Source organism: Lepidochelys kempii, chromosome 3 (assembly GCF_965140265.1).
Source record: "Lepidochelys kempii isolate rLepKem1 chromosome 3, rLepKem1.hap2, whole genome shotgun sequence".
NCBI lineage: Eukaryota > Metazoa > Chordata > Testudines > Cheloniidae > Lepidochelys > Lepidochelys kempii.
In genome coordinates this window covers 188,898,365-188,916,414 of record NC_133258.1, presented here as the reverse complement: position 1 = coordinate 188,916,414, position 18,050 = coordinate 188,898,365, and the positions used below count along the sequence as shown (strand labels likewise).

General features: G+C 39.8%; 1 long non-coding RNA gene across 1 annotated transcript; it reads right to left on the bottom strand.

Moving 5' to 3' along the window:
• Positions 1-7,409: 7,409 nt before the first annotated feature.
• On the bottom strand, positions 7,410-12,023 carry LOC140909619 (uncharacterized). Its single transcript, XR_012158294.1, has 3 exons — positions 11,963-12,023; positions 9,442-9,598; positions 7,410-7,489 (listed from the first exon to the last, which is right to left on the bottom strand). It is a non-coding gene; the product is annotated as an uncharacterized lncRNA (long non-coding RNA).
• Positions 12,024-18,050: the final 6,027 nt, after the last annotated feature.

Here is an 18,050-nt window from a genome sequence, read left to right as displayed (position 1 = left end):
ACATTAGGGAGGAGTCTGACTGTGTATGAGCCTGAAAGCAAACATTGTAAGCAGAAAACTGTTTTCCTCAATGGGTCTCTGTTTCTCACCAGGTAGTTTGGACGAGGGCACAAAAGTAGCACACTTTGTCACTGCCAGTTCAGCGCCTGAGTCAGACAGGCTTGAGACAGGTCCAGATGGCATGGTAAAAAGTATGTATCAAGAATTTCCACAGGAATATATTGTAGGGCAAGGCTAATTACTACCCCTTCTTGGGTAAGGTGCACAGTATTTGTGAGACAGTGGTAATTATGTCTTTAGGACTACCCTGCTTAAAGTCAGATTATGCAATTGCATTGGCAGGGGAGAAAAAAAGTGTATTTCATTTAGGAGGTCAGTTAGATTCAGAAGGTTGAACCAGAATCTGTGTGCATGTACATCACAGAAGCATATATACAGTATATGAATGCACATGTGTGCACATAAGTACCCTACTGAAGTGCTATTCCACACTGACAGGTCAATAGAAAGGTTTTAGAACAAACTGATAAATTAAACAGTAATTAGTTATGAGGACCAGGTGGTATTCACCCAAGAGTTCTGAAGGAGCTCAAATATGAAATTGCAAAGTAGTATGTAACCTATCTTTGAAACTAGCCTCTGTAAAAGATAACTGGAAGGTAGCTAATATGATGCTGATTTTTAAAAAGGACTTCAAGGGTGATCCTGGCAATTGTAGGCTGGTGAGCCGAACTTCAGTACCAGGCAAAAATATGGTTGAAAATATAGTAAAGAACAGCATTATCAGACACATACATGAACACAATTTGTTGAGGAAGAGTCAACATGGTTTTTGTAAAGAGAAATCATGCCTCACTAATCTACTAGAATTCTTTGATGGGGTAAACAAGCATATGGATAAGGGTAATCCAGTCAATATAGCATACTGGGATTTTCAGAAAGTCTTTGACAATGTCCTACACCAAAAGCACTTATGGAAACAAAGTAGTCATGGGATAGTACAGAAGATCTTCTCATGGATCAGTAACTCTTAAAAGATAGGAAAGAGTTGAAGGAATAAATTATCAGTTTTCACAATGGAGAGTAGTAAACAGCAGTGTCCCCCAAGGAGCTGTAGTGGGACCGGTGCAGTATTCATTAATGATCTGGAAAAGGGAATGAACAGTGAAGTGGCAAAGTTTGCAGGTGATAGAAAATTATTCAAGATATTTAAGTCCAAAGCTGACCATAAAGAGGTACAACGAGATCTCACAAATTGGGTGACTGGGCAACAAAATGGCAGATGAAATTCAACATTGATAAGTGCAAAGTAATGCACATTGGAAAAATTACACATATATAATGATGGGTTCTAAATTATCTGTTACCATTCAACAAAGAGCTCTTGAAGTCACTGTGGATAATTGTCTGAAAACTTCAGTTCAATACACAGCAGTGGTTAAAAAGGCTAACAGAATGTTAGGAACTATTAGGAAAAAGACAGAAAATAAGAAAGAAAATATCATAATGCCACTATATAAATCCATGGTGCCCCCGCACCTTGAATACAGAGTCCAATTCTGGTTGCTCTGGATATGGCAGAACTGGAAAAGGTTCAGAGACTAGTAACAAAGATGATTAAGGGTGTGGAACAGCTTCCATATGAGGAAATCCTAAAAAGATTCGGCTGTTCAATGTAGAAAAGAGATGACTAATCGAGATGTGATAGAAATCGATAAAATCATGAAACGTATAGAAAAAAGTGTTATTTTCCCTTTCACACAATACAAAATCCAGGAGTTACCTGATGATATTATCAGGCAATAGGTGTGTGTTTAGGAGTGGTGCCAGAGGGGAAGAAGCACACTGAAACAGAGAGAGAAGGAAGCTACATACGCAGCCTGGAGAAGCATAATGTTGTGCTGGCTCAAAGATGCTTCAGGCTATCAGCAAAGAAATTATCTCCTATTTTTTGGCTCCTCCTCTGTTCAGGGAAGCAGGGCTTTATGTACATTCTGTGTAAATAAACAGGATTGGACAAAAGCAATACGGACACCATTATCAGTTTCTCCTCTTAACTGGAACACCCTATTCCTCATGGTAAAAAGGGGTAACATTATTGATGGGAGTTATGCAGTTACCATTGTTGTAATATCTATCCAGAACTGCAATAAGCAATTTCCTGAAGTTGCTTCCATAGTTTGTCAGTGCATACGGCTGCATATAATTTCTGTAACAAGGAGTTTTTTCAACTGTGTGTTAAGGTTGCAAAGACAGGGGATATAAGGTAAGTGCTGAGAAAGAAGCAAGCTGTGAGAAGGATGAAAAAAGAATATGGGTATTAGAAAGAAAGAGAAGAGAGGAGAAGAATGAAACAAAGGCAGAAAGAAAGGAGGGAGAGATGGGAGGAAGAGGATAAAATAGGAGACTAGTTGAAAAGAACCGAGGGGAAAGACGCATAGGCAGATGGGAAAGGGAGAGGAAAGACCTGAAAACAAGTTTTGTATGGAAAGAGCAAAGAAGGAAAAATGAATTTGAAACATTTTAACTGTAAGAGTTAAAAGAGTTTAGAGCCTCTTGCCATGAATGGTGCTGTGGAAGACCTAGTTTTTCATTCTGGCTGCATCAGCCCTTATTCAGTGTCAAATATATAGCAGCACTGGATCATAGAATCATAGAATCATAGAATATCAGGGTTGGAAGGGACCTCAGGAGGGCATCTAGTCCAACCCCCTGCTCAAAGCAGGACCAATCCCCAATTAAATCATCCCAGCCAGGGCTTTGTCAAGCCTGACCTTAAAAACTTCTAAGGAAGGAGATTCTACCACCTCCCTAGGTAACGCATTCCAGTGTTTCACCACCCTCCTAGTGAAAAAGTTTTTCCTAATATCCAACCTAAACCTCCCCCACTGCAACTTAAGACCATTACTCCTTGTCCTCTCCTCTTCTATCACTGAGAATAGTCTAGAACCATCCTCTTTGGAACCACCTCTCAGGTAGTTGAAAGCAGCTATCAAATCCCCCCTCATTCTTCTCTTCTACAGACTAAACAATCCCAGTTCCCTCAGACTCTCCTCATAAGTCAATCAGCCATATAGACTAACAGTGGTGGCTCTTTTTGTTAGTAATTGACAGAAAGTGCTGTTTTCCATTGAGCATGGACAGACAGACTAACCTCAGTGACAAGTGATAGAAACTTCGTGGACAGGTTGTTGCTGTGATCAGGCAACAGTCAGATCCTCAATTCAAATCTTTGAGGCTTTCTAGCAAGAAATCTAGGAAATATCTTTTTCAATCTTCTAGTAATATGGAATGGTGGTTTATCTGACAGCTCTGCAACTCTATACAGAGACCCAAGTAATGCAGCAAGACCAGACAGCCTGAGCACTGTAGATGTCAGACTAGATAGCTTTTGCTGAGCATGTACAGATGATGCAAATGTTCATGATCTGAGGTCTCCATATTCTGCCATTCCTTGATTGTGGAACTGACTGCAAAATCCACATGTTAGTACAGAATTGTACTGCACTGATCTGCTCCAGCGCGGATCCGTAGCATAAATTAGAGTGCTGTAACTTAAGCCAAGCCTATGACCCCCCAGTGGTTATTCTACAACTGGGGGATCATTGGGGCATATAGGTACCCTGGCTATACCTCCTTTTCTTTCCAGACATGCTGGTGGAATCCTCAGAGGGCACGTTAAGCCTGTTTTACATGGCTGGAGTGGCACAAATCAGCCAGGCCAATGCAAGGATCTGGCCCATAATGCTTTCTCATGCATTTTCCCATTTTAAGTGATCCAGGAAATGAAGTTGCCACCATTTCCACAGTCTAACTGATATCACAGCTAGTTATCACCCACTCAGACAGTACACTGGGCCAATCACCTATTTTCCTCCCTCTCCTTAGCCCTATAGGTCTTAATTTCTCCCTTGCTGATTTTGTTCAGATTTATAATGCAGACATAATGGACACTAAACGACAGACCGGGTATTTGGGGCGAGCTAGTGCTCCAGTGTGTGGAATGCCTTTCCATTGGTCTCTCGCTGGAAAATGTTCAGTTTAGAAAAAAAAACAAACACAAGACTTGAGCATAAATACTCAGTAGTTTTAAGCATGACCTTAAACCAAATCTCTAGAGTAGCTTGCTTGGTAAAAGAAATGTGACTCTTGCATTAAAATTTGGAGCTAGACCTAAACTCCATATTTTAGATCCAAATCTAAACTTTCCAAGAACTAAACGTTCTTGTGTATTAGATCTCTGATTTTTAGTTCAGTTTCACAGGGACCAGCCATAGTAGTTGGATATGGAACTAGATCCAAACATTTCCAAAAAACAGAGGTGTTTGGATCTGAGTATTTGATTTGGGCCCATCTCTCTACTAAAAATCAATGTTAAGAAAATTATCATTAACACTTTTAGAATAGATATTTAATAAGACAAGGTTTGACTAAATATAGAAAAGCAAAATTTATTCCTTGGGTGTATTGTTTTATCACAAGAGTCTCTCCGTGAGTCCTCATACTCAGGGGGAGGGAGGACTGTCATTTCAGTCACAGCATATTTTCTGCATTCTCAGAAACAAGCATTAATTATTATTATATATTTTTATTATTGCAGCACCTAAGAGCCCCAGTCCTAGACCAGGACTCCATTATATTAAAAATATAATGTATTATCTGCAGATTCAGCCCTGTACTCTGATATCTTGGCATACACCCACTACTATGCATGCCTGATACAATGACCAATGAAGTTAATAAAAAGACCCCAAGTGACTTCAATGGGTGATGGATCAGCCCCCATACCTGGTACAATAATGTACTATACATGCATGCACAGATACCAAAGGTAATTTTTGAAGGTTATGCTGTAATGTGCACCCGTGGACGTGCCAAAAGGATACACATCAGAACGTTTATATTCCCACTGCATTTTAAAAGTAGTAGCCTCCTATGGAACAGAGAACAATTGTTTAATTTGTATGTAATGTTCTTAACACACAGGACCACACAGGGCTTTATAACTGTATGCTAAAGAGCAAATAAATCTTTTAAAGGTGAAATAAAAGGAGGGAAGCCAGGCTGTGACTTGCAGAGGAGGGGATGGAGGCTGAAGAACAAGAACTGCACAGATAAGGGGTTTCATGAGTGACAGAGCTACCCTGTGGATTGTGAAGTCACAGGACCTGTCAGAGAAATGATTTTGCCTTGCAAATATAGAGGATCGCAGCAGTAACTAAAATACAACAACATCCCAGTCATGAATTTACCATTTTTTGTTATTTTAATTTAACAGAGCCTTGTTCAAAGCAAAATGGAGACATAATGGCAATGTAAGCGGCAATGGCTCTTTGAAGCAAACCTTCAGCAATCAACAATGAAAGCTTGTGATAGATTCATTCTTTTCTCAGTCAGTGAGAACCTCAGCATTAATTAATGTAGGACACACCTTTCTGAAGCTTGGTTATTCCCTTGGGCAACAGCTTTACCTCACATTAATTTACAGTTCAATGGCAATTTTATGGATACTTGAACTTTTATTACTGTATAACCTGTATAACCAGGGTTGAACAGATTTTGCTAGTAGGATAAATGATAACTTGGTTATAAAATGAGTCATTGGCATTACCTTTTCAATACATTATGGGCCAGATTGTCAGAGGCCTTTGCTCAGCCATGCTGGTGTGGAGGGCACACAAGCAACCTGTACCTCCTCGCATGGCTGCACTAACAGACTGTGCTCCAGACAGCGACAGTAGAGACTGCTCACTCCTGCACCACTGCTCCCCCACAATCAAAACAGGGACAGGGCGTGGTGGGAGGAGATGGCCTCTTCGCCTGGACCCCATCTGCAGCCTAGGAGATGAAGCAGAGCGCTCACCCGCAGCCATTGCTCAGGGAGCAGTCTTGGAGAGCCTGTGTCTGCCAGAGGCACCATCTCTCCAGTACTCCTCCGGCTCCACTCCACTCCCCCTGCAGGAGGTGCTGCCTGAAAAGCTACAATCTAGCTTTTCTAGGGACTCGATCCTATAAGGAGCTGAGTACTCTGGCCCTGATCCAGTAACACACTTAAGCACATGAGTTGTCCCAGTGTCTTCAACTGGACTACTCACTTACTTAAAGTTAAGCACATGCTTAAGTGCATTCCTGTATTGGAGCCAGGACCATAGCAGGGTTTCCTGCTGGAGATTTCAAAGCTGGCCACCTCATTGATCTTTAATCCCCTGGCTCATTCTTCAACTTGACTTTGAAATTCCAGTGGCCCTTACACCCAAAGAGTGAGCCCCAAAATTATACCTAATGGACCACAATCCACTGTCTGTTACGGAGGTGTAAATCTAGAGTGTTCAATGGAATTAGACCAACGGAAGTGAAAGCAGAATTTGGCCCATTGTTTTCAGTCCCTAAATCAGTCAGAGCTCAAATTACTCCAAGTGCTAGAAACAACAGGGCAGTCGTCTTTCATTTAACAGGTGGAAGAGACTCCTTGTTAAGTTTGTCTCTGATAGAGAAGACCCGGACAGTTCAATGCTTGTACAAAGTGGCAGTGCAACTGGCACAGGAATTGTCTTCACTGGACCTACTTGCACGAGTGAGTGTTCACTAATGTGAATACGCATTGTGTGATCTGGTTGTAGATGAGAAATAGAACAGAAAGCCGCAGAACGGGTATTTGAGCAGCTAATGGGCTAATTTTACTGCTTTAGTTTTGGATTGTCTGAGAGAAAATGAACAACTTTTTGGACCACTGTTGTAATTTCAAAACGTCACAAATCATCCTCAACTCTCTCAGCAGTTGAATGAATAATTGTGAGGAGGGAGGGACTGACTGGAAAATTATTGTCTGAGGAGATGGTACATAAGGCAGGTAAGCTCTTGGTGGATTTTTGTGTCTGAGGTTTTTTATGGTATCAAAACAGGTACCGGTTTAGTCCAGCACACCAGCTACTTCACAAGAACACAGGAAAGCAGAGCCACTACATCATAAAGTTACCAGGCCAATGTCTCTTTGGTGTAACTGTTCACATGTTTATTTATTTATTTATTGTTAATGTCCCACATCTCAGTGAAATCTTCCTTCCCCATCCCATTCTCATACTGCCATGGCGTTGCTGTTTTTTCACCTATGTTGGACACAATATCCAAGGCTGTGCTGGCTTCCTGGACCATAGCTCACTTCAGACTAAAAATAAACCAGAAAGGGGGGGAGGGGCGGAATTACAGAAAAGGAAAGGTCATAGTTTCAAAGTCATGTGGGCAAAGTTCTCAGTAGTCCCCTATTTTAGTTCAGAATATATACATCCACATAAGCTTAATATTATATTTATGTTATTATTGAAAATTATTTATACCATGTAACCTACTATAAAACAGCTGCATAGCACTGAAGTTTAAGAAACTGTTTTTAATAATGTTTATAATAAAATGTATGCTTCATTATTTTAAGATTTCATTAAGGACAGAATCCAGAGCAGTGGAAAAAGCCAGGCCTGGAAGGCAGTTCTCTCTAAAGAAAACAGAACAAAATGATCAGTATAGCAGAAAATATTGACTTAGCCAGTATTTCACTTTTAGATAATATTCACCTTGAAAATCAAACCACCAGTTTCTTATGACACACTAACTGATTTTTCTGAAACCCAACTGGCACTAATTTCATTTAAATCCAGTCTTTCTAAATCTGTGTGATCCCATGAATATATCTGAATGGGAAAAAAGTCTCTTTTCCAGCATTAAAACCATTTGATGGTACCTACAAAAACAGAATATGCAACTTTGTTGAATGAAAGTGTGTGTGTGTTCCTGGTGATGCCTCCTTAAGAATGCATGTTGTCACTGATGTGCTCAATACTAGATGATTGTATTTATGGGATGACCTAAGGATTTTCATTTGCAAACTGTTTTTCAAGAACTTGGGAGGTCCAGTTGCAATGGTCAGAGATGGGAAAGAGTTTGCACTTGAAACAGATAGCTTATGAGACCCTTCCACTATTTTAGAATTAGAGCTATTTAATGCATGGTCTGTGACTCAAAGCTCTGATCTGACTAATCTTTATTCCACCCTTCTGCCCCACAGAATTCAAGCCCAAATTAAGCCACACCAAATCCTGCGTCCATCTGAGGTTGCTGTTTTGAAGCCTGTGCGAATCTAGCTTTGTTGTTACCAGGACTTCTTACACATACAACAATGTAATCCTAGATTTGGAATATAGATGCTCTGCCATAAAAATATAAATGATGAATTCTTTCTAAGGAAACTATACGTTGCTAAGCAAGCTATGCATTGAAGTCTATCAGTAATAGACATGGCCAGATATTGAATTCCCCTATCTGGCCTTAGCTATTGCTCTTTTTTCCCTATCAAATTCCTGTCCTATCCATGGGTAAATCTGGTTCTGGAAGACTCCCATGTTCTTATGCCACCTTCTTCTAAAAACCAGAATCTAAAGCTATACTGGACCTAGATTCACACAAACACCACAAAAATAATGTTGCCCCTGAAGAGTCAGGTATATGGGCTATGCACATTGACCAAGTCAAAATGAAATCTCTCCATCCATTGCCTGCCCTCCTCTCCCCTTGGATCAGTCATGACATCACCCTTGGGGCTGAGGGGTCTTCACTGATCGAAGGTGGACCCTGTGCTGGCTGTAGTTGGCTGTACACCGTGCCATGCCTGCTGTTTGCAAATGTCCCTCATTTTAGTCCCAAAATTTTATGCTCCCTCACTCTTATTGTTGGAAGTTATTAAAATAAGATATAAAAAGTCATAAATGGAGATTGTAGGAAAAGCCATTTACATGACTGCATCATTGCATCCCAACTTTTGACTGGGAGAGGTTGAGAGGAATGATTTTTGCCAGTTTGCTTTCGGATCACAGGGTTGGTACCCAAGGGCTGAGGTTTTCAAAGGTGCCTACGAGAGTTGGGTGCCTAACTCACTGAGTTTCATTGGGAGTTGGATACCTAACTCCTTTAGTTGTCTTTGAATGCCCCATCTTTAATCTTTCTCTGGCACGCAGGACTCAGGGTGAATTACTGACGTACCCATCCAAACCACAGAGCTGTGAATTCTGCTAGGTGGCATTGGAAGATGTGGAAATGAGTCTAGCCATCCTGTAAATCAGAATCACTCTTGCTATGAACTGATTCAGTGGGGAAGGCATTTCATACACTGAGTTTTAGTGTCTGTTGCTTGATGGGATAAATTAATTTTTTTACTATCTTTCAACCCTTTTTGAAGTTCTATAAATAGCCTAAGCTAATAGAAACTTATATATATATATTGGGCATGCAGATCCCCTATGAGGTTATTTAAAACAAAATAGGAAATCTACTATAATATGTTTGTTCAATTGAAAAGGAAATTGAACCACAGTGAACTATGTGGCTCTGACTCTGACAGCTGCAAACAATTCATAGTTAAAATGACTCCGGATAATTCCCAATTTTATTTACCTATTTTTATTTTTTACGGGTTAGAGGGTTCAGAATGACCTTGAATTGAAAGCTCTGTACATGTCCTACTGCTTCCTTTGACTGTGTCCAATATTGCCTCATAGGCGATGATGTAAAATGCTGGAGAAAAAGCCTGTCCTATTATTGGTGTCAGCATCTGAGAGGGAAGGAATAACATGAATGTAAATTTGATTTAGCCAACACTTCCCTGTGAAAGAGAATTCAAATCTTTCTATCATTAATGGCAAATATAGCACTATGGGAAATGTATGTGAGGGGTGATCTGAGGAAGCACAAAGGTCATTAATGTTAGAACAAGCACAATCCTTGGTAACTTTTCCCTTAATTTCCTGGCCCCTCTATGACTATTTTTGGTGCAGCACCTCTCTTTGCAGCAAATATTTCACAGACAGTGCTGAAGGCAATATAAATATATATATATATATATATAAAGTTGCTGTTAAGAGCAGCAATTCATTCTGGAGAGACAAACAGACATACACCCTCAATTGTGGTAGAAAACTGAGATATTAGTGGCTTTTTTTTAATTTACATTTTCCATGTTAATTCACCTCTAGATCCCAACAGTGTGACTTACTAATTAATTACTATTATTATCTAATGGCAGTGAAAACTGAAATTACTGCCTGCCTTAAGCATGATAAAATTGACAACAAATTCATAGTTTGTGAATTGCTTTCTCCTACAGTTCTGTTCACAAAAAGAAGAGCATGGTTTGATGGTACATGCGAGCCATCCTGCACACAGCACCATCTGCCATAGCTTGGTATGGTTGTTGTGGAGGCAATTACCTCATCTCTACAATGGGTAGGGTATGAGAAGGGGTTGGGAAGGAAGTAGTGCTCCTGGTAGGTATTAAGGGAGGGACACTGCTCAGTTTTAAGAGAGTCTGTTCTCTTGGCCATAGGGCACTACAGCAGAGAAAGTGGTTTGCCTGATAAGTCAGTGATGTTCCTTTTTAGGCAGGATCATGGACACTATTGTTTGTCTAACGAACATGAGTACTTGTGGCACCTTAGAGACTAACAAATTTACTAGAGCATAAGATTTCGTGGGCTACAGCCCACTTCATCGGATGCATAGAATGGAACATATAGTAAGAAGATATATATATATATATATACATACATACAGAGAAGGTGGAAGTTGCCTTACAAACTGTAAGAGGTTAATAAATTAAGATGAGCTATTATCAGCAAGAGAAAAAACCTTTTTTTGTCTGTCATTACAAGTAGCTTTGTACTAAGTGATAACATGGATGCAATAAAAGCAGCCAATAGAATTGTAATTTTATCAGTTGTGTGCCGAGCAAACAAGTATTTTGTTGTTTTGCCTCAACCGTTTTCTACAAAAATGGAAGGCAATTTTTCCCCAGGTTGACTTTTTCCCTATGAAAATGGCAATTTTTTCAGAGCTTTAATGACTTGGGGGGCGCTGAAAAAGTGGTTCACAGCCTCCCTGGAGAGGCTTACTTCAGTGCAGATAAGCATCTTCAAGTTTACAGCCAAGATTCAAAAAAACGTGCTTAAAGTTAGACTCTGAAATTCTTATTCAAGTGACTAAATCAGTGACCTGATTTTCCCATTAGGACTGCACATCAGCTGGTGCTCATTCCTCAAGCGACGGGCAAGGTGATGCAGCACCAAAGACTCATAAACTCATAGACGCATAGACTTTAAGATAAGAAGGGTCCATCGTGATCCTCTAGTCTGACCTCCTGCACATTGCAGGACACAGAATCTCACCTATTCACTCCTGTAATAGAGCCCTAACCTCTGGTTGAGTTACTGAAGTCCTCAAATCATGGTTTAAAGACTTCAAGTTAATGGGATTGAGGTTCCTAAGTCACTCGGGAACTTTTGAAAATGTTGCCCAATGATGGGACTGGAGGAAGATCTATAGGGAGTCAGTATAGAGTGGTCATTTTGAACTGCATCACTGGCAATTTTCTGGTCAGACAGCTGATGGATATGACCCCTGGAGGATCTCTGTAGTGTAAGAGGAATACAGGTGGCATAGAGCTAGTGTAAAGGCTCCTACATCACCTCAACCTACTGCCTGTGAAGGCAGTGTGACAGGTCACACATATTTTGGATCCTAGCTGTGGTTTTGGGCCTTTGGTGGCCAATGTAAACTGAAGCAACCCAAGGGCCATTTTAACGTGTCACAGAGGGCCAGCCCCACACCTCAGTGTTCTCTGGACTCAGAGAATTCAAAGGTGCACTTTTGAAACACATACGCATCTCTGTGACTGAGTCCATGTGTAAGTCAACCAGACTCCAAGATCTGGCCTATAGCGAGGTATCTTGACTAGAATTAAATTGCTGAAGCAATTGTCCACTACAGGTGAATGTGACTGTGTGTACATGTTTGTGGGTATAACAATTACTCTCTTTCCTGATCTCAACCAGTGGGTGATCACTAATGTTTAGAAGAAAATTAATATGTAAAAAAAAAAACTAGTTATAAAGGAAAGAATGACAATGAATAGGTCACTTACTCAAATAGGAAGTTAGCATCATTACAAGGCTCAGAAGAGGGTTTTAATTTAGAGTCTAAATACCATGGTGATTGGGAGCTGCATAGAAAAATTAGATAACATTAAATTACTTTAGACAAACAAAACTTATAGGTCATATCAAGGAAGTCAACTACAATACACAGTATTGAATATTCTATGCCACTCAAAAGCATACAAAAGAAAAAAAAAACAAGAAGCTGCCGGCCAAAATTACCAATGTAGTCCCATTTGACAACAATAAAAAATCAGTATTACAATAGGATGTTAGTAATGAAAGAAAAAACACAGTAGTATCTCAGTAAAGATTAAAAATTAGAAGATTTTAAATGGAGAAACACAGTCATTTTAGACAAGCAAATATGACCACAGCAATAATGGGGGCTAAGTGATAGTTTAGAATAAGTGCTTCCAGCAAAGCCAACGGGAACAACAAATATGCATCTCAGATGAAAATTTGGCTCTAGGACTTGAACATGAATAATTTTGGCAGAGAGAGACAGAATATCCCAGAAATAAAAGACCTGCTCATTAGAAACCCATCTAGCCAAAACCATGGGGGAAATCCTTAAGGAAAATCTCTATCAGTCTTTATTTTCAAGAATCTTGAATCAGTTTTGCAACTTTTTTAAAGCACTGAAGCTATTTATTAATAATGATATTTTGCGCTTTTATCAAGGAATTCACAGTACTTCATTAAATAAGTCTCACAGTGGCCCACATCCTGCTCCCATTGACATCAATGGTAAAACTCCATTTAACTTTAATGGTGCTGGATCAGGCGTACTGTGTGATAGTAGGTATTCTTATTTCTTTCAAGCAGGGAAATTATAGCATAGAAATGTCAAAGTGACAAACTCATGAGTAATGAGTCAGCGGCATAGCTGGGAAAAAAATCCAGGAGTCCTGACTCCAGGTTTTCTCCTTTACCTATCAGCCCATCTTGCCTCCCAAATGATAGCATAATTAAACAATATAACAATTAGTGAAAAATTATGAACTTTCCTTTTTGGATATTCTTATAATCAAGCATGTATGGAAAAGAAAAGGCAGTAGCTGTTTATATTCCTTAGAATTCTAGCCTTTTCCACAATGCCAACAAAATAGGTATTTAGGTGGAAATTTACCTGCAGCTTACAAAGTTCTAATGCTCCTTCATTTTTCAATATCATGATTTCTATAGGAAAAGGCTTAGTGAACAATTAGTGCTTTGTAACTGATGAAAGAACTATTCATAAACGTAATAAATTGGATTGGAGACCTAGAATGGATATTCAGAAACATATGAGAACAAGGTAGAAATGAGTAGGTTGAATAGCTGATGATACCTCCTGGAAAAAGGCTAATGTAGTGCCCATCTTTAAAAAAGGGAAGAAGGAGGATCCTGGGAACTACAGGCCAGTCAGCCTCACCTCAGTCCCTGGAAAAATCATGGAGCAGGTCCTCAAGGAATCAATTCTGAAGCACTTAGAGGAGAGGAAAGTGATCAGGAAAAGTCAGCATGGATTCACCAAGGGCAAGTCATGCTTGACTAATCTAATTGCCTTCTATGATGAGATAACTGGCTCTGTGGATGAAGGAAAAGCAGTGGATGTGTTGTTCCTTGACTTTAGCAAAGTTTTTGACACGGTCTCCCACAGTATTCTTGCCAACAAGTTAAAGAAGTATGGGCTGGATGAATGAACTATAAGGTGGATAGAAAGCTGGCTAGATTGTCGGATCAATGGGTAGTGATGAATGGCTCCATGTCTAGTTGGCAGCCGGTATCAAGTGGAGTGCCCCAAGGGTTGGTTCTGTGGCCGGTTTTGTTCAATATCTTCATAAATGATCTGGAGGATTGTGTGGATTGCACCCTCAGCAAGTTTGCAGATGACACTAAACTGGGAGGAGAGATAGATACGCTGGAGGGTAGGGATAGGATACAGAGGGCCCTAGGCAAATTGGACGATTGGGCCAAAAGAAATCTGATGAGGTTGAACAAGGACAAGTGCAGAGTCCTGCACTTAGGACAGAAGAATCCAGTGCACTGCTACAGACTAGGGACTGAATGGCTCAGCAGCAGTTCTGCAGAAAAGGACCTAGGGGTTACAGTGGACAAGAAGCTGGATACGAGTCAACAGTGTGCCCTTGTTCCAAGAAGGTCAATGGCATTTCGGGATGTATAAGTAGGGGCATTGCCAGCAGATCGAGGGACGTGATCGTTCCCCTCTATTAGACATGGTGAGGCCTCATCTGGAGTACTGTGTCCAGTTTTGGGCCCCACACTACAAGAAGGATGTGGAAAAATTGGAAAGAGTCCAGCGGAGGGCAACAAAAATGATTAGGGGACTGGAACACATGAGTTACGAGGAGAGGCTGAGGGAACTGGGGATGTTTAGTCTGCGGAAGAGAAGAATGAGGGGGGATTTGATAGCTGCTTTCAACTACCTGAAAGGGAGTTCCAAAGGGGATGGCTCTAGACTGTTTTCAGTGGTAGCTGATGACAGAACAAGGAGTAATGGTCTCAAGTTGCAGTGGGGGAGGTTTAGGTTGGATATTAGGAAAAACTTTTTCACTAGGAGGGTGGTGAAACACTGGAATGCATTACCTAGGGAGGTGGTGGAATCTCCTTCCTTAGAAGTTTTTAAGGTCAGGCTTGACAAAGCCCTGGCTGGCTGGGATGATTTAGTTGGTGTTGGTCCTGCTTTGAGCAGGGGGTTGGACTAGATGACCTCCTGAGGTCCCTTCCAACCCTGATATTCTATGATTCTATGATTCAAACAACATCCCAGAGCATAAGAAAAGCAAATATGAGTGCACAGCTGGGTTCAGTGAAGATTCAGGCAGCTATCACAGCCAGGAAAGAAAGCTTTAGCAACAGATCATGAAGGAATCCAGAACAAATTAAACCAATAAGGGATACTTCAGAAAAATTGAAGTCAAAATGATAGGTGAAAGAAACTGCCCATATCTGTATTATGTTAAGTCCACTGAATCAGGCAAACTATACAATACTTAAAGGAATGACCCCCTACCATACAGCAAACACAACAGCCAATGATAGAGGATAGGGGGGGAATCACTGAATGGCAAAATCTACCACCAGAAAATAAAGAAGAATGTCTTACTGCACTGTGGCAAAAGTATTGCAAAATCCCAGAGACCGTGAAAACCTGGATGAGGAGAGAAGATGAAAAATACTAATTAAAAGAATAAATCCAAACCCACAATGTGCAAATTGGTTATAGCTAAGGTCCAAACCAGAAAAAAACAATGACAAACAATATATCCCAGAGCCAATAGTGCTGTCAGAGACTCAGCACTCTGCCCATTACAGTCACAAGCCTGAAACAGGAAAGTAACCAACACATACCACTGACAAGGGTACATACACTTGCCGCAAGATTGTATATGTGAAAGCATGTTCCCGCAGGCCAAGGACACTTTTTCGTCATAGATAGGATGTTGTAGGGAAGGAGAGGCAATGATAAAGCTCAAGAAAAAGATGCAGAATCACGGGATACATGACTTTTGTGAGCACCCTGATACCGTTACTTTTATTGTTCACACAAGACTAGGATGTTTGGGGATTTGCAAAACAGGTATACAAACAGATAGTGGTGAGTTACTCAACAGAGACTGCCAGTAAAGTTGTCAATTAATACTAGTTGTAGTGGATTTTGGAACACGCACCTTTCTTTAGTGGGAATTGACTATGAAACCCATATCAGATACAGGATAATAAAACCTACCTACTAGTACATTTCTGTGGAGGTTAGAATGGGAGCCAATATCAGGTTTACTACAGAAACTCAGTTGCAAACTTAACTACAAGAATGAACTAACTTTCACCACTCCATAATTCCTGAAGAGACATATGTGATAGTGAAAATAATTCCCACTCTCTTTATTAAAAGTTTTGATTCAATTAAGTCAATTCCATTGAATTGTATGGGAACTGTATCTGGTCCACAAAGATTCCATGTGCCACAAATTATACAGATGACATTAGACATAAAGCTAGTAAATCCACAATACATGCAACAACCCTCCATTAACCAGAAATGATAGCACTTACAAATAATGGACACATGCATGTATAAAACTGTCACAAAACCCAGTGCTATCTGGTACACATTCAATACTCTAACTTCAAGATGTAGAAGCACATTGTCTTCTCAAAATTTCAGAGGTTTGCAGTCATAAATTGCTGACTATTAAACCCCCTTTTAACAAACAAAATCATGAAGAGAAAATTGGAGAAAATGATTGTTTATTAAATCACAATCTCACAACAGCTTAACTCAGTTTTGTTTGAGAATTACAACAAATTTGCATCTCTACAGTAATTTTCAGTTACATTTATGGAAAAGGCAGTGCCTTTATTTCAATGAGTTTTTCCATCACAATCTTTTTGTGCAGAATCTAAGCTATTGGTATTGAGAAGTTAAGAAATAGTCTCATTAAAAATGAGTCTTCCTATCATAAGAAATATTTTCTGTAATATTTGGTACAGCAAAAAAAAAAACTCCAAGGAAATGAAATATTAACAAAAATATTCAAATATGTATTTAAAAACAAGTTAGACAAGAAAAGGTCAGGAATTGAAAGGTGTGACAAATACAAACAGAGCCAAGTTACAAAAAGGGTTAGCCATTTAAATGGCCAAGTTAAACATGACACAGTTAAGGTTAACTGAGTTCTGGTGACATATATAAACCCACATTTTGGGTGGTGGGGGCACGTGGGGAGGGCTAAGTTAGCCTCAACAGTGTCTTGTTTATCTTGGCCATTTTAGACACTAACTGTTTTGTAGGTTGGCTCTATTTGTAGACATCACACCTTTCTGCACATTCTTAACACTTGGCATCCTTGTATATCGTAAATGTTGTAAGCAAAAATCACTTTTTTGTTTAGAAAAATAAAAAGTGGTATGAATGAATCACCATTCCATACCTAGGGAGAACAGCAAAAATCAGATATAGAAATTAAAATACACCCCCATCTCCAAACAACATGTGAACTCCCAGATGTCTGAAGTAAAGTCAAACATCTAATTAATTACCACACTTTTTTTATAGAGGATTGGACAGATCAAGGAACTGGCAATAGATTTCACTGCCTCTAGATCGTTCATTCAAAGCCTGCAGGGCTGGTGGTGACTAAAAAAATTGCCGCCATCTGATGGTAGTTTGGGATGTGTGATATGAATGAATGCTAGGGATGGCTGAAATTTTTGTGTCAAAACTATTTTTGACAGAGAATTGGAATTTTAACTGAACACCATTTTTTCATGAAAAGTTTCTGCTTTCTGCTGAAAATTTTATCTTTTTGTCTACAAACCAAATGCCTGAAAAACAAAATATTAAGATTCGGATATTCTGTCATCGTGACTTACGGGAGCTGCAGTTCAGTTTCCTCAGGTCCCCATTCTCCTCTATGAGCCAGGTTACCCAGCTAAACTGCAACATTCATGGTGCACCTAGGCCAGGGACTCTTATGATGCAACTGCCTCCCCTCACCAGCAGGAGAAACCATGGTGTATCATGGGAATTGGAGTCTGACCACAGAGCCTGGCCTACGGGGGGGAGAATGGAAACATGAGGCACATGATTACAACTCCCATAAGGCACCATAGCAGCATTCCTGAATTGAAACATTTCAGTTTTTGAAATATTTTGATTTTTTACCACTTTTACCACTTTTTTACCACTTTTCTATGTAAATTTTTGAAAATTATTCTTTAATTTTTGTTAACATTTTCCATAGAAAAAAAGCCCATTTTCTGACTAGTACCAATGCATGCACAACATCTAGTTTGTAGATAACAGAATGGAGACTATTGCATAACTGCAACCTGAGCATTTATCTACTCTGTGGATAAATGACTGGCTTCCATTTTCAGGGCTGGCTATTTGGCACCTTCCCCAACCACCTCATTCACTAACAACACTACTCATTTGTCAAGAAAAGAAATAATTTTAGGACAAAAATACTTGGCAACTACAGGATTAACTCAGCAACTAAAAACTGGAATAACGTTTATGAATTATATTGTTCACCTGCAACATGGCGTTAACAGACTTCAGAA